The sequence below is a fragment of the Danio rerio genome, chromosome 5 (genome assembly GCF_052040795.2).
Source record: "Danio rerio strain M-AB ecotype USA chromosome 5, GRCz13ab, whole genome shotgun sequence".
In the NCBI taxonomy this organism is placed as follows: domain Eukaryota; kingdom Metazoa; phylum Chordata; class Actinopteri; order Cypriniformes; family Danionidae; genus Danio; species Danio rerio.
The window spans coordinates 4,389,400-4,397,500 of NC_141025.1; the positions used below are offsets into that span (position 1 = coordinate 4,389,400).

Consider the following 8,101-nt stretch of genomic DNA (forward strand, 5'->3'; position numbering starts at 1 on the left):
AACCTAGCAACCACTTAGAACACCCTAGCAACCGCCTAGCAACACCTTAGCAACCACTCAGAACACCCTAGCAACCACCTAGCAAGACCTTAGCAACCACCTAGCAACCAATCAGAGCACCCTAGCAACTGCCTAGCAACAACCTAGCAACCACTCAGAACACCATAGTAACCACCTAGCAACACCCTAGCAACATCTTAGCAGCCACCTAGCAACCACTCAGGACACCCTAGCAACTGCCTAGCAACGACTTTGCAACCACTCAGAATACCCTAGCAACCACCTAAGCATGCTATGTGACATGCTAATTCATACTAGTATCATGCTAGTAACATGCTAATTCATACTACAATCATGCTAATAACATGCTAATTCAAACTAGAATCATGCTAATAACATGCTAATTCATACTAGAATCATGCTAGTAACATGCTAATGCATGCTAGAATCATGCTAATAACAGGCTAATTCACGCTAGATTCATGCTAGTAACATGCTAATTCATACTATAATCATGTTAATAACATGCTAATTCATGCTAGAATCATGCGAGTAACATGCTAATTCATGCTAGAATCATTCTAGTAACATGCTAATTCATACTAGAATCATGCTAATTCATGCTAGAATCATGCTAATAACCTGCTAATTCATACTAGAATCATGCTAGTAACAGGCTAATTCATACTAGAATCATGCTAGTAACATGCTAATGCATGCTAGAATTATGCTAGTAACATGCTAATTCATGCTAGAATCATACTAGTAACATGCTAATTCATGCTAGAATCATGCTAGTAACATGCTAATTCATGTTAGAATCATGCTAGTAGCATGCTAATTCATACTAGAATCATGCTAGTGACATGCTAATTTATTCTAGAATCATGCTAGTAACATGCTAATTCATGCTAGAAGCATGCTAATAACATGCTAATTTATACTAGAATCATGCTAATAAAATGTTAATTTGTACTACACTCATGCTAATAACATGCTAATCCATGCTAGAATCATGCTAATTCATGCTAGAATCATGCTAATAACATGCTACTTATACTTTTTCAAACTGTTTTTAAACTAAATAAACTATTACCAACAGGCTTTGTCAAGCCAGCCTCAAAGTTTGTCTCGACGAACTTTACTGTCTAGTTATTAGGCTGGCTTGTGTAGCAAGCCAGACTACTGTTATCCTATTAAACTTATTATTATTTTTATTAATATTATTATTCTTCTTCTGAGACTAAAAATTAAACTCTATCTCCACCTAGACCTTTCAAGCTATGACCATCAAACTCGGGTCAGACCTCCGAACTATTCTGACTCGAGTTGCTATATCCTTTCCGACTGATCCGACTTTCGGTTTTCCGAAAAACGTCCCGGGACCGTCGGAAAAATCCCATAGACGTAACATTGGATCAAACTTTGTGACCTCATAACTCCGCATCAGAATGTCACACAGACTTCTAACTGGGCTCATTTAACTCAGACTATCAAACTGCCAATGACTGATCACCTTTAAACTTTCTGGCCACGCCCTAGCAACCACTTTTGGACCCTAGAAACCGTCCCATAGACTTCCATTGCAAAAGACTCTCATTGACTTTACATGGGATCAAACTTTGTGAGCTCATAACTCTGCATCAGACTGTCCTACAGACTAATGATTGAGCTCATTTAACTCAGTCTAGCCAGCAGCCAATCACTGATGGCCTTTTAACTTTCTAGCCACACCCTAACAACCAGATACTGCACCCTAGCAACTGTCCCATTGACTGCCATTAAAGAGGTTCAGACTGATATTGTCATGCTGCAGTGTGATAGAGACATGGGGGTTGTTTTTAACTGTTCATACTGGCAAGAAGCTTTGATACATCATCAGTCTAAGCTGTCAATCAACTCCATAGCAACAAAACAGAGTAACCTAGCAACGATATAAAAGCAGCTATATCTCAGCATCAGAACATCGTAGAGAGGCGGGGGTTGGCTTGTTTGACTCATGCTCGCACACCATCTATCTATCTATCTATCTATCTATCTATCTATCTATCTATCTATCTATCTATCTATCTATCTATCTATCTATCTATCTATCTATCTATCTATCTATCTATTTATCTGTCTGTCTACCTCTATCTATCTATCTATCTATCTATCTATCTATCTATCTATCTACCTCTACCTATCTATCTATCTATCTATCTATCTATCTATCTACCTATCTATCTATCTATCTATCTATCTATCTATCTATCTATCTATCTATCTATCTATCTATCTATCTACCTCTACCTATCTATCTATCTATCTATCTATCTATCTATCTATCTATCATGCTAACAACATGCTAATTCATGCTAGAATCATGCTAGTAACATGCTAATTCATGCTAGAATCATGCTAGTCACATGCTAATTCATGCTAGAATCATGCTAAGAACATGCTAATTCATGCTAGAATCATGCTAATTTATGCTAAAATCATGCTAGTAACATACTAATCCATGCTAGAATCATGCTAACAACATGCTAATTCATGCTAGATTCATGCTAGATAGATATATCTATCTACCTCTACCTATCTATCTATCTATCTATCTATCTATCTATCTATCTATCTATCTATCTATCTATCTATCTATCATGCTAACAACATGCTAATTCATGCTAGAATCATGCTAGTTACATGCTAATTCATGCTAGAATCATGCTAGTAACATGCTAATTCATGCTAGAATCATGCTAGTCACATGCTAATTCATGCTAGAATCATGCTAAGAACATGCTAATTCATGCTAGAATCATGCTAATTTATGCTAAAATCATGCTAGTAACATGCTAATCCATGCTAGAATCATGCTAACAACATGCTAATTCATGCTAGATTCATGCTAGTAACATGCTAGAATCATGCTAGTATCATGCTAATTCATGCTAGCATTGTGCTAACAACATGCTAATTCATGCTAGAATCATGCTAGTAACATGCTAATTCATGCTAGAATCATGCTAACAACATGCTAATTCATGCTAGAATCATGCTAAAAACATGCTAATTCATGCTATAATCATGCTAACAACATGCTAATTCATGCTAGAATCATGCTAACAACATGCTAATTCATGCTAGAATCATGCTAACAACATGCTAGAATCATGCTAACAACATGCTAATTCATGCTAGAATCATGCTAGTGAAATGCTAATTCATGCTAGAATCATGCTAGTTACATGCTAATTCATGCTAGAATCATGCTAGTCACGTGCTAATTCATGCTAGAATCATGCTAGTCACATGCTAATTCATGCTAGAATCATGCTAACAACATGCTAATTCATGCTAGAATCATGCTAATTTATGCTAAAATCATGCTAGTAACATGCTAATCCATGCTAGAATCATGCTAACAACATGCTAATTCAAGCTAGATTCATGCTAGTAACATGCTAATTCATGCTAGAATCATGCTAATTCATGCTAGCATTGTGCTAACAACATGCTAATTCATGCTAGAATTATGCTAGTAACATGCTAATTCATGCTAGAATCATGCTAATTCATGCTAGCATTGTGCTAACAACATGCTAATTCATGCTAGAATTATGCTAGTAACATGCTAATTCATGCTAGAATCATGCTAACAACATGCTAATTCATGCTAGAATCATGCTAACAACATGCTAAGTCATGCTAGAATCATGCTAACAACATGCTAATTCATGCTAGAATCATGCTAGTGAAATGCTAATTCATGCTAGAATCATGCTAACAACATGCTAATTCATGCTAGAATCATGCTAGTAACATGCTAATTTATGCTAGAATCATGCTAGTAACATGCTAATTCATGCTAGAATCATGCTAACAACATGCTAATTCATTCTAGAATCATGCTAACAACATGCTAATTCATGCTAGAATCATGCTAGTAGCATGCTAATTCATGCTAGAATCATGCTAACAACATGCTAATTTATGCTAGAATCATGCTAGTAACATGCTAATTCATGCTAAAATCATGCTAGTAACATGCTAATTCATGTTAGAATCATGCTAACAACATGCTAATTCATGCTAGAATCATGCTAGTAACATGCTAATTTATGCTAGAATCATGCTAACAACATGCTAATTCATGCTATAATCATGCTAGTAACATGCTAATTAATGCTAGAATCGTGCTAACAACATGCTAATTCATGCTAGAATCATGCTAACAACATGCTAATTCATGCTAGAATCATGCTAATTCATGCTAAAATCATGCTAGTAACATGCTAATTTACGCTAAAATCATGTTGTAACATGCTAATTCATGCTAGAATCATGTTAAAAACATGCTAATTCATGCTAGAATCATGCTAATAACATGCTAATCTATCTATCTATCTATCTATCTATCTATCTATCTATCTATCTATCTATCTATCTTTTCATAGTTTTAAAAACTGTTTAAACTAAATAAACTATTACCGTCAGGCTTTCACAAGCCAGCCTCAAAGTTTGTTCTCAAACTTTAAGAATCTAGTTAATATTATTATTCTTCTTCTGAGACTAAAAATTAAACTCTATCTCCACCTAGACCTTTCAAGCTATGACCATCAAACTCGGGTCAGACCTCCGAACTATTCTGACTCGAGTTGCTATATCCTTTCCGACTGATCCGACTTTCGGTTTCCCGAAAAACGTCCCGGGACCGTCGGAAAAATCCCATAGACGTAACATTGGATCAAACTTTGTGACCTCATAACTCCGCATCAGAATGTCACACAGACTTCTAACTGGGCTCATTTAACTCAGACTATCAAACTGCCAATGACTGATCACCTTTAAACTTTCTGGCCACGCCCTAGCAACCACTTTTGGACCCTAGAAACCGTCCCATAGACTTCCATTGCAAAAGACTCTCATTGACTTTACATGGGATCAAACTTTGTGAGCTCATAACTCTGCATCAGACTGTCCTACAGACTAATGATTGAGCTCATTTAACTCAGTCTAGCCAGCAGCCAATCACTGATGGCCTTTTAACCTTCCAGCCACACCCTAACAACCAGATACTGCACCCTAGCAACTGTCCCATAGACTGCCATTAAAGAAGTTCAGACTGATATTGTCATGCTGCAGTGTGATAGAGACATGGGGGTTGTTTTTAACTGTTCATACTGGCAAGAAGCTTTGATACATCATCAGTCTAAGCAGTCAATCAACTCCATAGCAACAAAACAGACTAACCTAGCAACGATATAACAGCAGCTATATCTCAGCATCAGAACATCGTAGAGAGGCGGGGGTTGGCTTGTTTGACTCATGCTCTTACACCATCTATCTATCTATCTACCTCTACCTATCTATCTATCTATCTATCTATCTATCTATCTATCTATCTATCTATCTATCTATCTATCTATCTACCTTTATCTATCTACCTCTACCTATCTATCTATCTATCTATCTATCTATCTATCTATCTATCTATCTATCTATCTATCTATCTATCTATCATGCTAACAACATGCTAATTCATGCTAGAATCATGCTAGTTACATGCTAATTCATGCTAGAATCATGCTAGTCACATGCTAATTCATGCTAGAATCATGCTAGTCACATGCTAATTCATGCTAGAATCATGCTAACAACATGCTAATTCATGCTAGAATCATGCTAATTTATGCTAAAATCATGCTAGTAACATGCTAATCCATGCTAGAATCATGCTAACAACATGCTAATTCATGCTAGCGTCGTGCTAACAACATGCTAATTCATGCTAGAATCATGCTAGTAACATGCTAACTCATGCTAGAATCAAGCTAACAACATGCTAATTCATGCTAGAATCATGCTAGTAACAAGCTAATTCATGCTAGAATCATGCTAACAACATGCTAATTCATGCTAGAATCATGCTAGTAACATGCTAATTCATGCTAGAATCATGCTAACAACATGCTAATTCATGATAGAATCATGCTAACAACATGCTAATTCATGCTAGAATCATGCTAGTGAAATGCTAATTCATGCTAGAATCATTATAACAACATGCTAATTCATGCTAGAATCATGCTAGTAACATGCTAATTCATGTTAGAATCATGCTAACAACATGCTAATTCATGCTAGAATCATGCTAGTAACATGCTAATTCATGCTAGAAGCATGCTAACAACATGCTAATTTATGCTAGAATCATGCTAGTAGCATGCTAATTCATGCTAGAATCATGCTAGAATCATGCTAACAACATGCTAATTCATGCTAGAATCATGCTAATTCATGCTAAAATCATGCTAGTAACATGCTAATTTACGCTAAAATCATGTTGTAACATGCTAATTCATGCTAGAATCATGTTAAAAACATGCTAATTCATGCTAGAATCATGCTAATAACATGCTAATCTATCTATCTATCTATCTATCTATCTATCTATCTATCTATCTATCTATCTATCTATCTATCTATCTTTTCATAGTTTTAAAAACTGTTTAAACTAAATAAACTATTACCGTCAGGCTTTCACAAGCCAGCCTCAAAGTTTGTTCTCAAACTTTAAGAATCTAGTTATTAGGCTGGCTTGTGTAGCAAGCCAGACTACTGTTATCCTATTAAACTTATTATTATTTTTATTATTCTTCTTCTGAGACTAAAAATTAAACTCTATCTCGTCCTAGGCCTTTCAAGCTATGACCATCAAACTCGGGTCAGACCTCCGAACTATTCTGACTCGAGTTGCTATATCCTTTCCGACTGATCCGACTTTCGGTTTCCCGAAAAACGTCCCGGGACCGTCGGAAAAATCCCATAGACGTAACATTGGATCAAACTTTGTGACCTAATAACTCCGCATCAGAATGTCACACAGACTTCTAACTGGGCTCATTTAACTCAGACTATCAAACTGCCAATGACTGATCACCTTTAAACTTTCTGGCCACGCCCTAGCAACCACTTTTGGACCCTAGAAACCGTCCCATAGACTTCCATTGCAAAAGACTCTCATTGACTTTACATGGGATCAAACTTTGTGAGCTCATAACTCTGCATCAGACTGTCCTACAGACTAATGATTGAGCTCATTTAACTCAGTCTAGCCAGCAGCCAATCACCGATGGCCTTTTAACTTTTTAGCCACACCCTAACAACCAGATACTGCACCCTAGCAACTGTCCCATAGACTGCCATTAAAGAGGTTCAGACTGATATTGTCATGCTGCAGTGTGATAGAGACATGGGGGTTGTTTTTAACTGTTCATACGGGCAAGAAGCTTTGATACATCATCAGTCTAAGCTGTCAATCAACTCCATAGCAACAAAACAGACTAACCTAGCAACGATATAACAGCAGCTATATCTCAGCATCAGAACATCGTAGAGAGGCGGGGGTTGGCTTGTTTGACTCATGCTCGCACTCTATCTATCTATCTATCTATCTATCTATCTATCTATCTATCTATCTATCTATCTATCTATCTATCTATCTACCTTTATCTATCTACCTCTACCTATCTATCTATCTATCTATCTATCTATCTGTCTGTCTGTCTGTCTGTCTGTCTGTCTCTATCTATCTATCTATCTATCTATCTATCTATCTATCTATCTATCTATCTATCTATCTATCTATCTATCTATCTATCTATCTATCTATCTATCTACCCTATCTATCTACCTCTATCTATCTATCTATCTATCTATCTATCTATCTATCTATCTATCTATCTATCTATCTATCTATCTATCTATCCATCATGCTAACAACATGCTAATTCATGCTAGAATCATGCTAACAACACGCTAATTCATGCTAGAATCATGCTAGTCACATGCTAATTCATGCTAGAATCATGCTAGTCACATGCTAATTCATGCTAGAATCATGCTAACAACATGCTAATTCATGCTAGAATCATGCTAATTTATGCTAAAATCATGCTAGTAATATGCTAATCCATGCTAGAATCATGCTAACAACATGCTAATTCATGCTAGATTCATGCAAGTAACATGCTAATTCATGCTAGAATCATGCTAGTATCATGCTAATTCATGCTAGCATCGTGCTAACAACATGCTAATTCATGCTAGAATCATG

General features: G+C 36.3%; 1 protein-coding gene and 2 long non-coding RNA genes across 9 annotated transcripts in view; 1 reads left to right on the plus strand and 2 right to left on the minus strand.

Annotated features, from left to right (window-relative positions):
• The window catches only part of LOC147843803 (uncharacterized), a 34,135-nt gene extending 33,202 nt beyond the window's left edge, over positions 1–933 (minus strand). Inside the window, exon 1 of the long non-coding RNA XR_015944600.1 lies at positions 79–933. This is a non-coding gene — a long non-coding RNA (uncharacterized LOC147843803). The remainder of the gene's footprint in view (positions 1–78) is intronic.
• The window catches only part of LOC147843792 (uncharacterized), a 1,319,745-nt gene that overhangs the window by 943,753 nt on the left and 367,891 nt on the right, over positions 1–8,101 (plus strand). The window lies entirely within an intron of this gene.
• The window catches only part of mlxipl (MLX interacting protein like), a 160,096-nt gene that overhangs the window by 102,663 nt on the left and 49,332 nt on the right, over positions 1–8,101 (minus strand).